Genomic DNA, 20,259 nt, shown 5'->3' with positions numbered 1-20,259 from the left:
GTGTGCATTCATCCTGTTGTCATTTTGTTTTGAAAGCAGAAGAATCATTCAACAGGTTGCTGAGACAAATGTAAACCAGTAAAACATATGAAGAGAAACAAACCTTGAATATAAGTTCAGTTGTTTAAACATTTGACAAACTATGGTGAGGGGGTAAGAAATGACACAAATCCAGCAGCTCCTGTATTTCAATACACCAGAAGCCAATATTATTGGCGAGTCGGGTAGTCCATCATCACAGTTCGAGGGCAGGCATCATTTCAGTAATTTCATCCCGTTGCATTCACATCCGTGCCTTGAATGAGATTGAATGTGATCTTTGCTCTCAAGTATGTTCCCAAGTTTTACACTTTCGTGCTTTGCATGAATGGGAATGGAACCGTGTGTGTTGAATGAGGCTCCTTGTGAGCACTGAACTTTGTCCGGTGGAGTTCCTTTTTGTGTTGCTGTAATTGTGTAATTTCTCGATGAGAAAGATTAGGCAACATTTAGTCACTTCTAGCCATGATGCTCAATTTATTTACGAATGTACCCTAGTTACTAGGGACCGTTTACGTTGGAGAACAAGATCTATTGTATGCCTGTGTATTTGGGGAAGTCAAATCTGAAATAATGATGAAATTGCGAGTATCCAAAGTTAAAACTCGTGATTTGTCGCCCTCTGGTGTGTAAAAGATGCAAAAGCTTACAGCACCTGGTATTCACAGGCGGTCTCCCATACAAGTACTGACCAGGCCCGAGCCTGCTTAGCTTCCGAGATCGGACGAGATCGGGCGTATTCAGGCTAGTATGGCCGTAAGCCAGGGAGGCTGTCCCTGACGCTCTACTTAAAGGGAAGGCAATATCCGTTTCTGCCGCTCATACTTGCAGTTGAACTGTCTCTCTACTCTAAAGTCCGGGACACACCAGCGCGCCGCAGACAGTCCCTGCTAACACGAAACGTTGTGGCAACGTTGTGCGTTAGCTGGGGTGCCACACCAGACCGGAACTATATATTACAAAACGAACACATTGTCTTGATAAAACAGCTGTAATTGAGTGCCTGACACGCCAGTCAAGCGCAATCTTGAGAAGGTGTGCATTTCAGTAAGGATTTCAATTGACATGCAGTATGAAACTGAAAGGAGGTTGCATCACTATGATGCATAACATTGCATGTATTGTATTTTCAAGTGTGTGCATTCATCCTGTTGTCATTTTGTTTTGAAAGTAGAAGAATCATTTTTGCTGAGGTTGCTGAGACAAATGTAAACCAGTAAAACATATGAAGAGAAACAAACCTTGAATATAAGTTCAGTTGTTTAAACATTTGACAAACTATGGTGAGGGGGTAAGAAAACACACAAATCCAGCAGCTCCTGTATTTCAATACACCAGAACCCAATATTATTGGCGAGTCGGGTAGTCCATCATCACAGTTCGAGGGCAGGCATCATTTCAGTAATTTCATCCCGTTGCATTCACATCCGTGCCTTGAATGAGATTGAATGTGATCTTTGCTCTCAAGTATGTTCCCAAGTTTTACACTTTCGTGCTTTGCATGAATGGGAATGGAACCGTGTGTGTTGAATGAGGCTCCTTGTGAGCACTGAACTTTGTCCGGTGGAGTTCCTTTTTGTGTTGCTGTAATTGTGTCATTTCTCGATGAGAAAGATTAGGCAACATTTAGTCACTTCTAGCCATGATGCTCAATTTATTTATGAATGTACCCTAGTTACTAGGGACCGTTTACGTTGGAGAACAAGATCTATTGTATGCCTGTGTATTTGTGGAAGTCAAATCTGAAATAATGATGAAATTGCGTGTATCCAAAGTTAAAACTCGTGATTTGTCGCCCTCTGGTGTGTAAAAGATGCAAAAGCTTACAGCACCTGGTATTCCCAGGCGGTCTCCTATCCAAGTACTGACCAGGCCCGAGCCTGCTTAGCTTCCGAGATCGGACGAGATCGGGCGTATTCAGGCTAGTATGGCCGTAAGCCAGAAAGGCTGTCCCTGACGCTCTACTTAAAGGGAAGGCAATATCCGTTTCTGCCGTTCATACTTACAGTTGAACTGTCTCTCTACTCTAAAGCCCGGGACACAGCAGCGCGCCGCAGATAGTCCCTGCTAACACGCCACGTTGTGGCAACATTGTGGCAACGTTGTGCGTTAGCTGGGGTGCCACACCAGACCGGAACTATATATTACAAAACGAACACATTGTCTTGATAAAACAGCTGTAATTGAGTGCCTGACACGCCAGTCAAGCGCAATCTTGAGAAGGTGTGCATTTCAGTAAGGATTTCAATTGACATGCAGTATGAAACTGAAAGGAGGTTGCATCACTATGATGCATAACATTGCATGTATTGTATTTTCAAGTGTGTGCATTCATCCTGTTGTCATTTTGTTTTGAAAGCAGAAGAATCATTCAACAGGTTGCTGAGACAAATGTAAACCAGTAAAACATATGAAGAGAAACAAACCTTGAATATAAGTTCAGTTGTTTAAACATTTGACAAACTATGGTGAGGGGGTAAGAAAACACACAAATCCAGCAGCTCCTGTATTTCAATACACCAGAACCCAATATTATTGGCGAGTCGGGTAGTCCATCATCACAGTTCGAGGGCAGGCATCATTTCAGTAATTTCATCCCGTTGCATTCACATCCGTGCCTTGAATGAGATTGAATGTGATCTTTGCTCTCAAGTATTGTCCCAAGTTTTACACTTTCGTGCTTTGCATGAATGGGAATGGAACCGTGTGTGTTGAATGAGGCTCCTTGTGAGCACTGAACTTTGTCCGGTGGAGTTCCTTTTTGTGTTGCTGTAATTGTGTCATTTCTCGATGAGAAAGATTAGGCAACATTTAGTCACTTCTAGCCATGATGCTCAATTTATTTACGAATGTACACTAGTTACTAGGGACCGTTTACGTTGGAGAACAAGATCTATTGTATGCCTGTGTATTTGGGGAAGTCAAATCTGAAATAATGATGAAATTGCGTGTATCCAAAGTTAAAACTCGTGATTTGTCGCCCTCTGGTGTGTAAAAGATGCAAAAGCTTACAGCACCTGGTATTCCCAGGCGGTCTCCCATCCAAGTACTGACCAGGCCCGAGCCTGCTTAGCTTCCGAGATCGGATGAGATCGGGCGTATTCAGGCTAGTATGGCCGTAAGCCAGAGAGGCTGTCCCTGACGCTCTACTTAAAGGGAAGGCAATATCCGTTTCTGCCGCTCATACTTGCAATTGAACTGTCTCTCTACTCTAAAGTCCGGGACACACCAGCGCGCCGCAGACAGTCCCTGCTAACACGAAACGTTGTGGCAACGTTGTGCGTTAGCTGGGGTGCCACACCAGACCGGAACTATATATTACAAAACGAACACATTGTCTTGATAAAACAGCTGTAATTGAGTGCCTGACACGCCAGTCAAGCGCAATCTTGAGAAGGTGTGCATTTCAGTAAGGATTTCAATTGACATGCAGTATGAAACTGAAAGGAGGTTGCATCACTATGATGCATAACATTGCATGTATTGTATTTTCAAGTGTGTGCATTCATCCTGTTGTCATTTTGTTTTGAAAGCAGAAGAATCATTCAACAGGTTGCTGAGACAAATGTAAACCAGTAAAACATATGAAGAGAAACAAACCTTGAATATAAGTTCAGTTGTTTAAACATTTGACAAACTATGGTGAGGGGGTAAGAAAACACACAAATCCAGCAGCTCCTGTACTTCAATACACCAGAACCCAATATTATTGGCAATTCGGGTAGTCCATCATCACAGTTCGAGGGCAGGCATAATTTCAGTAATTTCATCCCGTTGCATTCACATCCGTGCCTTGAATGAGATTGAATGTGATCTTTGCTCTCAAGTATGTTCCCAAGTTTTACACTTTCGTGCTTTGCATGAATGGGAATGGAACCGTATGTGTTGAATGAAGCTCCTTGTGAGCACTGAACTTTGTCCGGTGGAGTTCCTTTTTGTGTTGCTGTAATTGTGTCATTTCTCGATGAGAAAGATTAGGCAACATTTAGTCACTTCTAGCCATGATGCTCAATTTATTTACGAATGTACCCTAGTTACTAGGGACCGTTTACGTTGGAGAACAAGATCTATTGTATGCCTGTGTATTTGGGGAAGTCAAATCTGAAATAATGATGAAATTGCGTGTATCCAAAGTTAAAACTCGTGATTTGTCGCCCTCTGGTGTGTAAAAGATGCAAAAGCTTACAGCACCTGGTATTTCCAGGCAGTCTCCCATCCAAGTACTGACCAGGCCCAAGCCTGCTTAGCTTCCGAGATCGGACGAGATCGGGCGTATTCAGGCTAGTATGGCCGTAAGCCAGGGAGGCTGTCCCTGACGCTCTACTTAAAGGGAAGGCAATATCCGTTTCTGCCGTTCATACTTACAGTTGAACTGTCTCTCTACTCTAAAGCCCGGGACACACCAGCGCGCCGCAGACAGTCCCTGCTAACACGCCACGTTGTGGCAACATTGTGGCAACGTTGTGCGTTAGCTGGGGTGCCACACCAGACCGGAACTATATATTACAAAACGAACACATTGTCTTGATAAAACAGCTGTAATTGAGTGCCTGACACGCCAGTCAAGCGCAATCTTGAGAAGGTGTGCATTTCAGTAAGGATTTAAATTGACATGCAGTATGAAACTGAAAGGAGGTTGCATCACTATGATGCATAACATTGCATGTATTGTATTTTCAAGTGTGTGCATTCATCCTGTTGTCATTTTGTTTTGAAAGCAGAAGAATCATTCAACAGGTTGCTGAGACAAATGTAAACCAGTAAAACATATGAAGAGAAACAAACCTTGAATATAAGTTCAGTTGTTTAAACATTTGACAAACTATGGTGAGGGGGTAAGAAAACACACAAATCCAGCAGCTCCTGTATTTCAATACACCAGAACCCAATATTATTGGCGAGTCGGGTAGTCCATCATCACAGTTCGAGGGCAGGCATCATTTCAGTAATTTCATCTTGTTGCATTCACATCCGTGCCTTGAATGAGATTGAATGTGATCTTTGCTCTCAAGTATGTTCCCAAGTTTTACACTTTCGTGCTTTGCATGAATGGGAATGGAACCGTGTGTGTTGAATGAGGCTCCTTGTGAGCACTGAACTTTGTCCGGTGGAGTTCCTTTTTGTGTTGCTGTAATTCTGTCATTTCTCGATGAGAAAGATTAGGCAACATTTAGTCACTTCTAGCCATGATGCTCAATTTATTTATGAATGTACCCTAGTTACTAGGGACCGTTTACATTGGAGAACAAGATCTATTGTATGCCTGTGTATTTGGGGAAGTCAAATCTGAAATAATGATGAAATTGCGTGTATCCAAAGTTAAAACTCGTGATATGTCGCCCTCTGGTGTGTAAAAGATGCAAAAGCTTACAGCACCTGGTATTCCCAGGCGGTCTCCCATCCAAGTACTGACCAGGCCCGAGCCTGCTTAGCTTCCGAGATCGGACGAGATCGGGCGTATTCAGGCTAGTATGGCCGTAAGCTAGGAATGCTGTCCCTGACGCTCTACTTAAAGGGAAGGCAATATCCGTTTCTGCCGTTCATACTTACAGTTGAACTGTCTCTCTACTCTAAAGCCCGGGACACACCAGCGCGCCGCAGACAGTCCCTGCTAACACGCCACGTTGTGGCAACATTGTGGCAACGTTGTGCGTTAGCTGGGGTGCCACACCAGACCGGAACTATATATTACAAAACGAACACATTGTCTTGATAAAACAGCTGTAATTGAGTGCCTGACACGCCAGTCAAGCGCAATCTTGAGAAGGTGTGCATTTCAGTAAGGATTTCAATTGACATGCAGTATGAAACTGAAAGGAGGTTGCATCACTATGATGCATAACATTGCATGTATTGTTTTTACAAGTGTGTGCATTCATCCTGTTGTCATTTTGTTTTGAAAGCAGAAGAATCATTCAACAGGTTGCTGAGACAAATGTAAACCAGTAAAACATATGAAGAGAAACAAACCTTGAATATAAGTTCAGTTGTTTAAACATTTGACAAACTATGGTGAGGGGGTAAGAAAACACACAAATCCAGCAGCTCCTGTATTTCAATACACCAGAACCCAATATTATTGGCGAGTCGGGTAGTCCATCATCACAGTTCGAGGGCAGGCATCATTTCAGTAATTTCATCCCGTTGCATTCACATCCGTGCCTTGAATGAGATTGAATGTGATCTTTGCTCTCAAGTATGTTCCCAAGTTTTACACTTTCGTGCTTTGCATGAATGGGAATGGAACCGTGTGTGTTGAATGAGGCTCCTTGTGAGCACTGAACTTTGTCCGGTGGAGTTCCTTTTTGTGTTGCTGTAATTGTGTCATTTCTCGATGAGAAAGATTAGGCAACATTTAGTCACTTCTAGCCATGATGCTCAATTTATTTACGAATGTACCCTAGTTACTAGGGACCGTTTACATTGGAGAACAAGATCTATTGTATGCCTGTGTATTTGGGGAAGTCAAATCTGAAATAATGATGAAATTGCGTGTATCCAAAGTTAAAACTCGTGATTTGTCGCCCTCTGGTGTGTAAAAGATGCAAAAGCTTACAGCACCTGGTATTCCCAGGCGGTCTCCCATCCAAGTACTGACCAGGCCCGAGCCTGCTTAGTTTCCGAGATCGGACGAGATCGGGCGTATTCAGGCTAGTATGGCCGTAAGCCAGGGAGGCTGTCCCTGACGCTCTACTTAAAGGGAAGGCAATATCCGTTTCTGCCGCTCATACTTACAGTTGAACTGTCTCTCTACTCTAAAGTCCGGGACACACCAGCACGCCGCAGACAGTCCCTGCTAACACGAAACGTTGTGGCAACGTTGTGCGTTAGCTGGGGTGCCACACCAGACCTATGTATTACAAAACGAACACATTGTCTTGATAAAACAGCTGTAATTGAGTGCCTGACACGCCATTCAAGCGCAATCTTGAGAAGGTGTGCATTTCAGTAAGGATTTCAATTGACATGCAGTATGAAACTGAAAGGAGGTTGCATCACTATGATGCATAACATTGCATGTATTGTATTTTCAAGTGTGTGCATTCATCCTGTTGTCATTTTGTTTTGAAAGCAGAAGAATCATTCAACAGGTTGCTGAGACAAATGTAAACCAGTAAAACATATGAAGAGAAACAAACCTTGAATATAAGTTCAGTTGTTTAAACATTTGACAAACTATGGTGAGGGGGTAAGAAAACACACAAATCCAGCAGCTCCTGTATTTCAATACACCAGAACCCAATATTATTGGCGAGTCGGGTAGTCCATCATCACAGTTCGAGGGCAGGCATCATTTCAGTAATTTCATCCCGTTGCATTCACATCCGTGCCTTGAATGAGATTGAATGTGATCTTTGCTCTCAAGTATGTTCCCAAGTTTTACACTTTCGTGCTTTGCATGAATGGGAATGGAACCGTGTGTGTTGAATGAGGCTCCTTGTGAGCACTGAACTTTGTCCGGTGGAGTTCCTTTTTGTGTTGCTGTAATTGTGTCATTTCTCGATGAGAAAGATTAGGCAACATTTAGTCACTTCTAGCCATGATGCTCAATTTATTTACGAATGTACCCTAGTTACTAGGGACCGTTTACGTTGGAGAACAAGATCTATTGTATGCCTGTGTATTTGGGGAAGTCAAATCTGAAATAATGATGAAATTGCGTGTATCCAAAGTTAAAACTCGTGATTTGTCGCCCTCTGGTGTGTAAAAGATGCAAAAGCTTACAGCACCTGGTATTCCCAGGCGGTCTCCCATCCAAGTACTGACCAGGCCCGAGCCTGCTTGGCTTCCGAGATCGGACGAGATCGGGCGTATTCAGGCTAGTATGGCCGTAAGCCAGGGAGGCTGTCCCTGACGCTCTACTTAAAGGGAAGGCAATATCCGTTTCTGCCGTTCATACTTACAGTTGAACTGTCTCTCTACTCTAAAGCCCGGGACACACCAGCGCGCCGCAGACAGTCCCTGCTAACACGCCACGTTGTGGCAACATTGTGGCAACGTTGTGCGTTAGCTGGGGTGCCACACCAGACCGGAACTATATTTTACAAAACGAACACATTGTCTTGATAAAACAGCTGTAATTGAGTGCCTGACACGCCAGTCAAGCGCAATCTTGAGAAGGTGTGCATTTCAGTAAGGATTTCAATTGACATGCAGTATGAAACTGAAAGGAGGTTGCATCACTATGATGCATAACATTGCATGTATTGTATTTTCAAGTGTGTGCATTCATCCTGTTGTCATTTTGTTTTGAAAGCAGAAGAATCATTCAACAGGTTGCTGAGACAAATGTAAACCAGTAAAACATATGAAGAGAAACAAACCTTGAATATAAGTTCAGTTGTTTAAACATTTGACAAACTATGGTGAGGGGGTAAGAAATGACACAAATCCAGCAGCTCCTGTATTTCAATACACCAGAAGCCAATATTATTGGCGAGTCGGGTAGTCCATCATCACAGTTCGAGGGCAGGCATCATTTCAGTAATTTCATCCCGTTGCATTCACATCCGTGCCTTGAATGAGATTGAATGTGATCTTTGCTCTCAAGTATGTTCCCAAGTTTTACACTTTCGTGCTTTGCATGAATGGGAATGGAACCGTGTGTGTTGAATGAGGCTCCTTGTGAGCACTGAACTTTGTCCGGTGGAGTTCCTTTTTGTGTTGCTGTAATTGTGTAATTTCTCGATGAGAAAGATTAGGCAACATTTAGTCACTTCTAGCCATGATGCTCAATTTATTTACGAATGTACCCTAGTTACTAGGGACCGTTTACGTTGGAGAACAAGATCTATTGTATGCCTGTGTATTTGGGGAAGTCAAATCTGAAATAATGATGAAATTGCGAGTATCCAAAGTTAAAACTCGTGATTTGTCGCCCTCTGGTGTGTAAAAGATGCAAAAGCTTACAGCACCTGGTATTCCCAGGCGGTCTCCCATCCAAGTACTGACCAGGCCCGAGCCTGCTTAGCTTCCGAGATCGGACGAGATCGGGCGTATTCAGGCTAGTATGGCCGTAAGCCAGGGAGGCTGTCCCTGACGCTCTACTTAAAGGGAAGGCAATATCCGTTTCTGCCGCTCATACTTGCAGTTGAACTGTCTCTCTACTCTAAAGTCCGGGACACACCAGCGCGCCTCAGACAGTCCCTGCTAACACGAAACGTTGTGGCAACGTTGTGCGTTAGCTGGGGTGCCACACCAGACCGGAACTATATATTACAAAACGAACACATTGTCTTGATAAAACAGCTGTAATTGAGTGCCTGACACGCCAGTCAAGCGCAATCTTGAGAAGGTGTGCATTTCAGTAAGGATTTCAATTGACATGCAGTATGAAACTGAAAGGAGGTTGCATCACTATGATGCATAACATTGCATGTATTGTATTTTCAAGTGTGTGCATTCATCCTGTTGTCATTTTGTTTTGAAAGTAGAAGAATCATTTTTGCTGAGGTTGCTGAGACAAATGTAAACCAGTAAAACATATGAAGAGAAACAAACCTTGAATATAAGTTCAGTTGTTTAAACATTTGACAAACTATGGTGAGGGGGTAAGAAAACACACAAATCCAGCAGCTCCTGTATTTCAATACACCAGAACCCAATATTATTGGCGAGTCGGGTAGTCCATCATCACAGTTCGAGGGCAGGCATCATTTCAGTAATTTCATCCCGTTGCATTCACATCCGTGCCTTGAATGAGATTGAATGTGATCTTTGCTCTCAAGTATGTTCCCAAGTTTTACACTTTCGTGCTTTGCATGAATGGGAATGGAACCGTGTGTGTTGAATGAGGCTCCTTGTGAGCACTGAACTTTGTCCGGTGGAGTTCCTTTTTGTGTTGCTGTAATTGTGTCATTTCTCGATGAGAAAGATTAGGCAACATTTAGTCACTTCTAGCCATGATGCTCAATTTATTTATGAATGTACCCTAGTTACTAGGGACCGTTTACGTTGGAGAACAAGATCTATTGTATGCCTGTGTATTTGGGGAAGTCAAATCTGAAATAATGATGAAATTGCGTGTATCCAAAGTTAAAACTCGTGATTTGTCGCCCTCTGGTGTGTAAAAGATGCAAAAGCTTACAGCACCTGGTATTCCCAGGCGGTCTCCCATCCAAGTACTGACCAGGCCCGAGCCTGCTTAGCTTCCGAGATCGGACGAGATCGGGCGTATTCAGGCTAGTATGGCCGTAAGCCAGGGAGGCTGTCCCTGACGCTCTACTTAAAGGGAAGGCAATATCCGTTTCTGCCGTTCATACTTACAGTTGAACTGTCTCTCTACTCTAAAGCCCGGGACACACCAGCGCGCCGCAGACAGTCCCTGATAACACGCCACGTTGTGGCAACATTGTGGCAACGTTGTGCGTTAGCTGGGGTGCCACACCAGACCGGAACTATATATTACAAAACGAACACATTCTCTTGATAAAACAGCTGTAATTGAGTGCCTGACACGCCAGTCAAGCGCAATCTTGAGAAGGTGTGCATTTCAGTAAGGATTTCAATTGACATGCAGTATGAAACTGAAAGGAGGTTGCATCACTATGATGCATTACATTGCATGTATTGTATTTTCAAGTGTGTGCATTCATCCTGTTGTCATTTTGTTTTGAAAGCAGAAGAATCATTCAACAGGTTGCTGAGACAAATGTAAACCAGTAAAACATATGAAGAGAAACAAACCTTGAATATAAGTTCAGTTGTTTAAACATTTGACAAACTATGGTGAGGGGGTAAGAAAACACACAAATCCAGCAGCTCCTGTATTTCAATACACCAGAACCCAATATTATTGGCGAGTCGGGTAGTCCATCATCACAGTTCGAGGGCAGGCATCATTTCAGTAATTTCATCCCGTTGCATTCACATCCGTGCCTTGAATGAGATTGAATGTGATCTTTGCTCTCAAGTATGTTCCCAAGTTTTACACTTTCGTGCTTTGCATGAATGGGAATGGAACCGTGTGTGTTGAATGAGGCTCCTTGTGAGCACTGAACTCTGTCCGGTGGAGTTCCTTTTTGTGTTGCTGTAATTGTGTCATTTCTCGATGAGAAAGATTAGGCAACATTTAGTCACTTCTAGCCATGATGCTCAATTTATTTACGAATGTACCCTAGTTACTAGGGACCGTTTACGTTGGAGAACAAGATCTATTGTATGCCTGTGTATTTGGGGAAGTCAAATCTGAAATAATGATGAAATTGCGTGTATCCAAAGTTAAAACTCGTGATTTGTCGCCCTCTGGTGTGTAAAAGATGCAAAAGCTTACAGCACCTGGTTTTCCCAGGTGGTCTCCCATCCAAGTACTGACCAGGCCCGAGCCTGCTTAGCTTCCGAGATCGGACGAGATCGGGCGTATTCAGGCTAGTATGGCCGTAAGCCAGGGAGGCTGTCCCTGACGCTCTACTTAAAGGGAAGGCAATATCCGTTTCTGCCGCTCATACTTGCAGTTGAACTGTCTCTCTACTCTAAAGTCCGGGACACACCAGCGCGCCGCAGACAGTCCCTGCTAACACGAAACGTTGTGGCAACGTTGTACGTTAGCTGGGGTGCCACACCAGACCGGAACTATATATTACAAAACGAACACATTGTCTTGATAAAACAGCTGTAATTGAGTGCCTGACACGCCAGTCAAGCGCAATCTTGAGAAGGTGTGCATTTCAGTAAGGATTTCAATTGACATGCAGTATGAAACTGAAAGGAGGTTGCATCACTATGATGCATAACATTGCATGTATTGTATTTTCAAGTGTGTGCATTCATCCTGTTGTCATTTTGTTTTGAAAGCAGAAGAATCATTCAACAGGTTGCTGAGACAAATGTAAACCAGTAAAACATATGAAGAGAAACAAACCTTGAATATAAGTTCAGTTGTTTAAACATTTGACAAACTATGGTGAGGGGGTAAGAAAACACACAAATCCAGCAGCTCCTGTATTTCAATACACCAGAACCCAATATTATTGGCGAGTCGGGTAGTCCATCATCACAGTTCGAGGGCAGGCATCATTTCAGTAATTTCATCCCGTTGCATTCACATCCGTGCCTTGAATGAGATTGAATGTGATCTTTGCTCTCAAGTATGTTCCCAAGTTTTACACTTTCGTGCTTTGCATGAATGGGAATGGAACCGTGTGTGTTGAATGAGGCTCCTTGTGAGCACTGAACTTTGTCCGGTGGAGTTCCTTTTTGTGTTGCTGTAATTGTGTAATTTCTCGATGAGAAAGATTAGGCAACATTTAGTCACTTCTAGCCATGATGCTCAATTTATTTACGAATGTACCCTAGTTACTAGGGACCGTTTACGTTGGAGAACAAGATCTATTGTATGCCTGTGTATTTGGGGAAGTCAAATCTGAAATAATGATGAAATTGCGTGTATCCAAAGTTAAAACTCGTGATTTGTCGCCCTCTGGTGTGTAAAAGATGCAAAAGCTTACAGCACCTGGTATTCCCAGGCGGTCTCCCATCCAAGTACTGACCAGGCCCGAGCCTGCTTAGCTTCCGAGATCGGACGAGATCGGGCGTATTCAGGCTAGTATGGCCGTAAGCCAGGGAGGCTGTCCCTGACGCTCTACTTAAAGGGAAGGCAATATCCGTTTCTGCCGCTCATACTTGCAGTTGAACTGTCTCTCTACTCTAAAGTCCGGGACACACCAGCGCGCCGCAGACAGTCCCTGCTAACACGAAACGTTGTGGCAACGTTGTGCGTTAGCTGGGGTGCCACACCAGACCGGAACTATATATTACAAAACGAACACATTGTCTTGATAAAACAGCTGTAATTGAGTGCCTGACACGCCAGTCAAGCGCAATCTTGAGAAGGTGTGCATTTCAGTAAGGATTTCAATTGACATGCAGTATGAAACTGAAAGGAGGTTGCATCACTATGATGCATAACATTGCATGTATTGTATTTTCAAGTGTGTGCATTCATCCTGTTGTCATTTTGTTTTGAAAGTAGAAGAATCATTTTTGCTGAGGTTGCTGAGACAAATGTAAACCAGTAAAACATATGAAGAGAAACAAACCTTGAATATAAGTTCAGTTGTTTAAACATTTGACAAACTATGGTGAGGGGGTAAGAAAACACACAAATCCAGCAGCTCCTGTATTTCAATACACCAGAACCCAATATTATTGGCGAGTCGGGTAGTCCATCATCACAGTTCGAGGGCAGGCATCATTTCAGTAATTTCATCCCGTTGCATTCACATCCGTGCCTTGAATGAGATTGAATGTGATCTTTGCTCTCAAGTATGTTCCCAAGTTTTACACTTTCGTGCTTTGCATGAATGGGAATGGAACCGTGTGTGTTGAATGAGGCTCCTTGTGAGCACTGAACTTTGTCTGGTGGAGTTCCTTTTTGTGTTGCTGTAATTGTGTCATTTCTCGATGAGAAAGATTAGGCAACATTTAGTCACTTCTAGCCATGATGCTCAATTTATTTATGAATGTACCCTAGTTACTAGGGACCGTTTACGTTGGAGAACAAGATCTATTGTATGCCTGTGTATTTGGGGAAGTCAAATCTGAAATAATGATGAAATTGCGTGTATCCAAAGTTAAAACTCGTGATTTGTCGCCCTCTGGTGTGTAAAAGATGCAAAAGCTTACAGCACCTGGTATTCCCAGGCGGTCTCCCATCCAAGTACTGACCAGGCCCGAGCCTGCTTAGCTTCCGAGATCGGACGAGATCGGGCGTATTCAGGCTAGTATGGCCGTAAGCCTGAAAGGCTGTCCCTGACGCTCTACTTAAAGGGAAGGCAATATCCGTTTCTGCCGTTCATACTTACAGTTGAACTGTCTCTCTACTCTAAAGCCCGGGACACAGCAGCGCGCCGCAGATAGTCCCTGCTAACACGCCACGTTGTGGCAACATTGTGGCAACGTTGTGCGTTAGCTGGGGTGCCACACCAGACCGGAACTATATATTACAAAACGAACACATTGTCTTGATAAAACAGCTGTAATTGAGTGCCTGACACGCCAGTCAAGCGCAATCTTGAGAAGGTGTGCATTTCAGTAAGGATTTCAATTGACATGCAGTATGAAACTGAAAGGAGGTTGCATCACTATGATGCATAACATTGCATGTATTGTATTTTCAAGTGTGTGCATTCATCCTGTTGTCATTTTGTTTTGAAAGCAGAAGAATCATTCAACAGGTTGCTGAGACAAATGTAAACCAGTAAAACATATGAAGAGAAACAAACCTTGAATATAAGTTCAGTTGTTTAAACATTTGACAAACTATGGTGAGGGGGTAAGAAAACACACAAATCCAGCAGCTCCTGTATTTCAATACACCAGAACCCAATATTATTGGCGAGTCGGGTAGTCCATCATCACAGTTCGAGGGCAGGCATCATTTCAGTAATTTCATCCCGTTGCATTCACATCCGTGCCTTGAATGAGATTGAATGTGATCTTTGCTCTCAAGTATTGTCCCAAGTTTTACACTTTCGTGCTTTGCATGAATGGGAATGGAACCGTGTGTGTTGAATGAGGCTCCTTGTGAGCACTGAACTTTGTCCGGTGGAGTTCCTTTTTGTGTTGCTGTAATTGTGTCATTTCTCGATGAGAAAGATTAGGCAACATTTAGTCACTTCTAGCCATGATGCTCAATTTATTTACGAATGTACACTAGTTACTAGGGACCGTTTACGTTGGAGAACAAGATCTATTGTATGCCTGTGTATTTGGGGAAGTCAAATCTGAAATAATGATGAAATTGCGTGTATCCAAAGTTAAAACTCGTGATTTGTCGCCCTCTGGTGTGTAAAAGATGCAAAAGCTTACAGCACCTGGTATTCCCAGGCGGTCTCCCATCCAAGTACTGACCAGGCCCGAGCCTGCTTAGCTTCCGAGATCGGATGAGATCGGGCGTATTCAGGCTAGTATGGCCGTAAGCCAGAGAGGCTGTCCCTGACGCTCTACTTAAAGGGAAGGCAATATCCGTTTCTGCCGCTCATACTTGCAATTGAACTGTCTCTCTACTCTAAAGTCCGGGACACACCAGCGCGCCGCAGACAGTCCCTGCTAACACGAAACGTTGTGGCAACGTTGTGCGTTAGCTGGGGTGCCACACCAGACCGGAACTATATATTACAAAACGAACACATTGTCTTGATAAAACAGCTGTAATTGAGTGCCTGACACGCCAGTCAAGCGCAATCTTGAGAAGGTGTGCATTTCAGTAAGGATTTCAATTGACATGCAGTATGAAACTGAAAGGAGGTTGCATCACTATGATGCATAACATTGCATGTATTGTATTTTCAAGTGTGTGCATTCATCCTGTTGTCATTTTGTTTTGAAAGCAGAAGAATCATTCAACAGGTTGCTGAGACAAATGTAAACCAGTAAAACATATGAAGAGAAACAAACCTTGAATATAAGTTCAGTTGTTTAAACATTTGACAAACTATGGTGAGGGGGTAAGAAAACACACAAATCCAGCAGCTCCTGTACTTCAATACACCAGAACCCAATATTATTGGCGAGTCGGGTAGTCCATCATCACAGTTCGAGGGCAGGCATAATTTCAGTAATTTCATCCCGTTGCATTCACATCCGTGCCTTGAATGAGATTGAATGTGATCTTTGCTCTCAAGTATGTTCCCAAGTTTTACACTTTCGTGCTTTGCATGAATGGGAATGGAACCGTATGTGTTGAATGAAGCTCCTTGTGAGCACTGAACTTTGTCCGGTGGAGTTCCTTTTTGTGTTGCTGTAATTGTGTCATTTCTCGATGAGAAAGATTAGGCAACATTTAGTCACTTCTAGCCATGATGCTCAATTTATTTACGAATGTACCCTAGTTACTAGGGACCGTTTACGTTGGAGAACAAGATCTATTGTATGCCTGTGTATTTGGGGAAGTCAAATCTGAAATAATGATGAAATTGCGTGTATCCAAAGTTAAAACTCGTGATTTGTCGCCCTCTGGTGTGTAAAAGATGCAAAAGCTTACAGCACCTGGTATTTCCAGGCAGTCTCCCATCCAAGTACTGACCAGGCCCAAGCCTGCTTAGCTTCCGAGATCGGACGAGATCGGGCGTATTCAGGCTAGTATGGCCGTAAGCCAGGGAGGCTGTCCCTGACGCTCTACTTAAAGGGAAGGCAATATCCGTTTCTGCCGTTCATACTTACAGTTGAACTGTCTCTCTACTCTAAAGCCCGGGACACACCAGCGCGCCGCAGACAGTCCCTGCTAACACGCCACGTTGTGGCAACATTGTGGCAACGTTGTGCGTTAGCTGGGGTGCCACACCAGACCGGAACTATATATTACAAAACGAACACATTGTCTTGATAAAACAGCTGTAATTGAGTGCCTGACACGCCAGTCAAGCGCAATCTTGAGAAGGTGTGCATTTCAGTAAGGATTTAAATTGACATGCAGTATGAAACTGAAAGGAGGTTGCATCACTATGATGCATAACATTGCATGTATTGTATTTTCAAGTGTGTGCATTCATCCTGTTGTCATTTTGTTTTGAAAGCAGAAGAATCATTCAACAGGTTGCTGAGACAAATGTAAACCAGTAAAACATATGAAGAGAAACAAACCTTGAATATAAGTTCAGTTGTTTAAACATTTGACAAACTATGGTGAGGGGGTAAGAAAACACACAAATCCAGCAGCTCCTGTATTTCAATACACCAGAACCCAATATTATTGGCGAGTCGGGTAGTCCATCATCACAGTTCGAGGGCAGGCATCATTTCAGTAATTTCATCTTGTTGCATTCACATCCGTGCCTTGAATGAGATTGAATGTGATCTTTGCTCTCAAGTATGTTCCCAAGTTTTACACTTTCGTGCTTTGCATGAATGGGAATGGAACCGTGTGTGTTGAATGAGGCTCCTTGTGAGCACTGAACTTTGTCCGGTGGAGTTCCTTTTTGTGTTGCTGTAATTCTGTCATTTCTCGATGAGAAAGATTAGGCAACATTTAGTCACTTCTAGCCATGATGCTCAATTTATTTATGAATGTACCCTAGTTACTAGGGACCGTTTACATTGGAGAACAAGATCTATTGTATGCCTGTGTATTTGGGGAAGTCAAATCTGAAATAATGATGAAATTGCGTGTATCCAAAGTTAAAACTCGTGATATGTCGCCCTCTGGTGTGTAAAAGATGCAAAAGCTTACAGCACCTGGTATTCCCAGGCGGTCTCCCATCCAAGTACTGACCAGGCCCGAGCCTGCTTAGCTTCCGAGATCGGACGAGATCGGGCGTATTCAGGCTAGTATGGCCGTAAGCTAGGAATGCTGTCCCTGACGCTCTACTTAAAGGGAAGGCAATATCCGTTTCTGCCGTTCATACTTACAGTTGAACTGTCTCTCTACTCTAAAGCCCGGGACACACCAGCGCGCCGCAGACAGTCCCTGCTAACACGCCACGTTGTGGCAACATTGTGGCAACGTTGTGCGTTAGCTGGGGTGCCACACCAGACCGGAACTATATATTACAAAACGAACACATTGTCTTGATAAAACAGCTGTAATTGAGTGCCTGACACGCCAGTCAAGCGCAATCTTGAGAAGGTGTGCATTTCAGTAAGGATTTCAATTGACATGCAGTATGAAACTGAAAGGAGGTTGCATCACTATGATGCATAACATTGCATGTATTGTTTTTACAAGTGTGTGCATTCATCCTGTTGTCATTTTGTTTTGAAAGCAGAAGAATCATTCAACAGGTTGCTGAGACAAATGTAAACCAGTAAAACATATGAAGAGAAACAAACCTTGAATATAAGTTCAGTTGTTTAAACATTTGACAAACTATGGTGAGGGGGTAAGAAAACACACAAATCCAGCAGCTCCTGTATTTCAATACACCAGAACCCAATATTATTGGCGAGTCGGGTAGTCCATCATCACAGTTCGAGGGCAGGCATCATTTCAGTAATTTCATCCCGTTGCATTCACATCCGTGCCTTGAATGAGATTGAATGTGATCTTTGCTCTCAAGTATGTTCCCAAGTTTTACACTTTCGTGCTTTGCATGAATGGGAATGGAACCGTGTGTGTTGAATGAGGCTCCTTGTGAGCACTGAACTTTGTCCGGTGGAGTTCCTTTTTGTGTTGCTGTAATTGTGTCATTTCTCGATGAGAAAGATTAGGCAACATTTAGTCACTTCTAGCCATGATGCTCAATTTATTTACGAATGTACCCTAGTTACTAGGGACCGTTTACATTGGAGAACAAGATCTATTGTATGCCTGTGTATTTGGGGAAGTCAAATCTGAAATAATGATGAAATTGCGTGTATCCAAAGTTAAAACTCGTGATTTGTCGCCCTCTGGTGTGTAAAAGATGCAAAAGCTTACAGCACCTGGTATTCCCAGGCGGTCTCCCATCCAAGTACTGACCAGGCCCGAGCCTGCTTAGTTTCCGAGATCGGACGAGATCGGGCGTATTCAGGCTAGTATGGCCGTAAGCCAGGGAGGCTGTCCCTGACGCTCTACTTAAAGGGAAGGCAATATCCGTTTCTGCCGCTCATACTTACAGTTGAACTGTCTCTCTACTCTAAAGTCCGGGACACACCAGCACGCCGCAGACAGTCCCTGCTAACACGAAACGTTGTGGCAACGTTGTGCGTTAGCTGGGGTGCCACACCAGACCTATGTATTACAAAACGAACACATTGTCTTGATAAAACAGCTGTAATTGAGTGCCTGACACGCCATTCAAGCGCAATCTTGAGAAGGTGTGCATTTCAGTAAGGATTTCAATTGACATGCAGTATGAAACTGAAAGGAGGTTGCATCACTATGATGCATAACATTGCATGTATTGTATTTTCAAGTGTGTGCATTCATCCTGTTGTCATTTTGTTTTGAAAGCAGAAGAATCATTCAACAGGTTGCTGAGACAAATGTAAACCAGTAAAACATATGAAGAGAAACAAACCTTGAATATAAGTTCAGTTGTTTAAACATTTGACAAACTATGGTGAGGGGGTAAGAAATGACACAAATCCAGCAGCTCCTGTATTTCAATACACCAGAAGCCAATATTATTGGCGAGTCGGGTAGTCCATCATCACAGTTCGAGGGCAGGCATCATTTCAGTAATTTCATCCCGTTGCATTCACATCCGTGCCTTGAATGAGATTGAATGTGATCTTTGCTCTCAAGTATGTTCCCAAGTTTTACACTTTCGTGCTTTGCATGAATGGGAATGGAACCGTGTGTGTTGAATGAGGCTCCTTGTGAGCACTGAACTTTGTCCGGTGGAGTTCCTTTTTGTGTTGCTGTAATTGTGTCATTTCTCGATGAGAAAGATTAGGCAACATTTAGTCACTTCTAGCCATGATGCTCAATTTATTTACGAATGTACCCTAGTTACTAGAGACCGTTTACGTTGGAGAACAAGATCTATTGTATGCCTGTGTATTTGGGGAAGTCAAATCTGAAATAATGATGAAATTGCGTGTATCCAAAGTTAAAACTCGTGATTTGTCGCCCTCTGGTGTGCAAAAGCTTACAGCACCTGGTATTCCCAGGCGGTCTCCCATTCAAGTACTGACCAGGCCCGAGCCTGCTTAGCTTCCGAGATCGGACGAGACCGGGCGTATTCAGGCTAGTATGGCCGTAAGCCAGGGAGGCTGTCCCTGACGCTCTACTTAAAGGGAAGGCAATATCCGTTTCTGCCGCTCATACTTGCAGTTGAACTGTCTCTCTACTCTAAAGTCCGGGACACACCAGCGCGCCGTAGACAGTCCCTGCTAACACGAAACGTTGTGGCAACGTTGTGCGTTAGCTGGGGTGCCACACCAGACCGGAACTATATTTTACAAAACGAACACATTGTCTTGATAAAACAGCTGTAATTGAGTGCCTGACACGCCAGTCAAGCGCAATCTTGAGAAGGTGTGCATTTCAGTAAGGATTTCAATTGACATGCAGTATGAAACTGAAAGGAGGTTGCATCACTATGATGCATAACATTGCATGTATTGTATTTTCATGTGTGTGCATTCATCCTGTTGTCATTTTAATTTGAAAGCAGAAGAATCATTCAACAGGTTGCTGAGACAAATTTAACCAGTAAAACATATGAAGAGAAACAAACCTTGAATATAAGTTCAGTTGTTTAAACATTTGACAAACTATGGTGAGGGGGTAAGAAAACACACAAATCCAGCAGCTCCTGTATTTCAATACACCAAAACCCAATATTATTGGCGAGTCGG

General features: G+C 43.3%; 17 non-coding genes across 17 annotated transcripts; all 17 read right to left on the bottom strand.

Moving 5' to 3' along the window:
* Positions 1 to 682: 682 nt before the first annotated feature.
* On the bottom strand, positions 683 to 801 carry LOC136741079 (5S ribosomal RNA). Its single transcript, XR_010813832.1, has one exon. It is a non-coding gene; the product is annotated as a 5S ribosomal RNA (ribosomal RNA).
* A 1,058-nt stretch (positions 802 to 1,859) lies between these two features.
* On the bottom strand, positions 1,860 to 1,978 carry LOC136741053 (5S ribosomal RNA). The gene has a single exon (XR_010813808.1). It is a non-coding gene; the product is annotated as a 5S ribosomal RNA (ribosomal RNA).
* Positions 1,979 to 3,044: 1,066 nt separating this feature from the next.
* LOC136740796 (5S ribosomal RNA) lies at positions 3,045 to 3,163 on the bottom strand. Its single transcript, XR_010813562.1, has one exon. It is a non-coding gene; the product is annotated as a 5S ribosomal RNA (ribosomal RNA).
* Positions 3,164 to 4,218: 1,055 nt separating this feature from the next.
* Positions 4,219 to 4,337, bottom strand: LOC136741124 (5S ribosomal RNA). Its single transcript, XR_010813874.1, has one exon. It is a non-coding gene; the product is annotated as a 5S ribosomal RNA (ribosomal RNA).
* A 1,066-nt stretch (positions 4,338 to 5,403) lies between these two features.
* On the bottom strand, positions 5,404 to 5,522 carry LOC136741123 (5S ribosomal RNA). The gene has a single exon (XR_010813873.1). It is a non-coding gene; the product is annotated as a 5S ribosomal RNA (ribosomal RNA).
* A 1,066-nt stretch (positions 5,523 to 6,588) lies between these two features.
* Positions 6,589 to 6,707, bottom strand: LOC136741061 (5S ribosomal RNA). Its single transcript, XR_010813816.1, has one exon. It is a non-coding gene; the product is annotated as a 5S ribosomal RNA (ribosomal RNA).
* A 1,050-nt stretch (positions 6,708 to 7,757) lies between these two features.
* Positions 7,758 to 7,876, bottom strand: LOC136740955 (5S ribosomal RNA). The gene has a single exon (XR_010813714.1). It is a non-coding gene; the product is annotated as a 5S ribosomal RNA (ribosomal RNA).
* Positions 7,877 to 8,942: 1,066 nt separating this feature from the next.
* LOC136741111 (5S ribosomal RNA) lies at positions 8,943 to 9,061 on the bottom strand. The gene has a single exon (XR_010813862.1). It is a non-coding gene; the product is annotated as a 5S ribosomal RNA (ribosomal RNA).
* Positions 9,062 to 10,119: 1,058 nt separating this feature from the next.
* LOC136741098 (5S ribosomal RNA) lies at positions 10,120 to 10,238 on the bottom strand. The gene has a single exon (XR_010813851.1). It is a non-coding gene; the product is annotated as a 5S ribosomal RNA (ribosomal RNA).
* A 1,066-nt stretch (positions 10,239 to 11,304) lies between these two features.
* On the bottom strand, positions 11,305 to 11,423 carry LOC136740880 (5S ribosomal RNA). The gene has a single exon (XR_010813642.1). It is a non-coding gene; the product is annotated as a 5S ribosomal RNA (ribosomal RNA).
* A 1,055-nt stretch (positions 11,424 to 12,478) lies between these two features.
* Positions 12,479 to 12,597, bottom strand: LOC136741087 (5S ribosomal RNA). Its single transcript, XR_010813840.1, has one exon. It is a non-coding gene; the product is annotated as a 5S ribosomal RNA (ribosomal RNA).
* Positions 12,598 to 13,655: 1,058 nt separating this feature from the next.
* LOC136741075 (5S ribosomal RNA) lies at positions 13,656 to 13,774 on the bottom strand. The gene has a single exon (XR_010813829.1). It is a non-coding gene; the product is annotated as a 5S ribosomal RNA (ribosomal RNA).
* A 1,066-nt stretch (positions 13,775 to 14,840) lies between these two features.
* On the bottom strand, positions 14,841 to 14,959 carry LOC136740784 (5S ribosomal RNA). The gene has a single exon (XR_010813551.1). It is a non-coding gene; the product is annotated as a 5S ribosomal RNA (ribosomal RNA).
* A 1,055-nt stretch (positions 14,960 to 16,014) lies between these two features.
* On the bottom strand, positions 16,015 to 16,133 carry LOC136741122 (5S ribosomal RNA). The gene has a single exon (XR_010813872.1). It is a non-coding gene; the product is annotated as a 5S ribosomal RNA (ribosomal RNA).
* A 1,066-nt stretch (positions 16,134 to 17,199) lies between these two features.
* LOC136741064 (5S ribosomal RNA) lies at positions 17,200 to 17,318 on the bottom strand. Its single transcript, XR_010813818.1, has one exon. It is a non-coding gene; the product is annotated as a 5S ribosomal RNA (ribosomal RNA).
* A 1,066-nt stretch (positions 17,319 to 18,384) lies between these two features.
* On the bottom strand, positions 18,385 to 18,503 carry LOC136741060 (5S ribosomal RNA). The gene has a single exon (XR_010813815.1). It is a non-coding gene; the product is annotated as a 5S ribosomal RNA (ribosomal RNA).
* A 1,041-nt stretch (positions 18,504 to 19,544) lies between these two features.
* LOC136741069 (5S ribosomal RNA) lies at positions 19,545 to 19,663 on the bottom strand. Its single transcript, XR_010813823.1, has one exon. It is a non-coding gene; the product is annotated as a 5S ribosomal RNA (ribosomal RNA).
* Positions 19,664 to 20,259: the final 596 nt, after the last annotated feature.

The sequence above is a fragment of the Amia ocellicauda genome, unplaced genomic scaffold, assembly GCF_036373705.1.
Source record: "Amia ocellicauda isolate fAmiCal2 unplaced genomic scaffold, fAmiCal2.hap1 HAP1_SCAFFOLD_65, whole genome shotgun sequence".
In the NCBI taxonomy this organism is placed as follows: Eukaryota; Metazoa; Chordata; class Actinopteri; order Amiiformes; family Amiidae; genus Amia; species Amia ocellicauda.
Note: the sequence above shows the minus strand (reverse complement) of the source record. Positions and strands in the feature narration are given on the sequence as shown.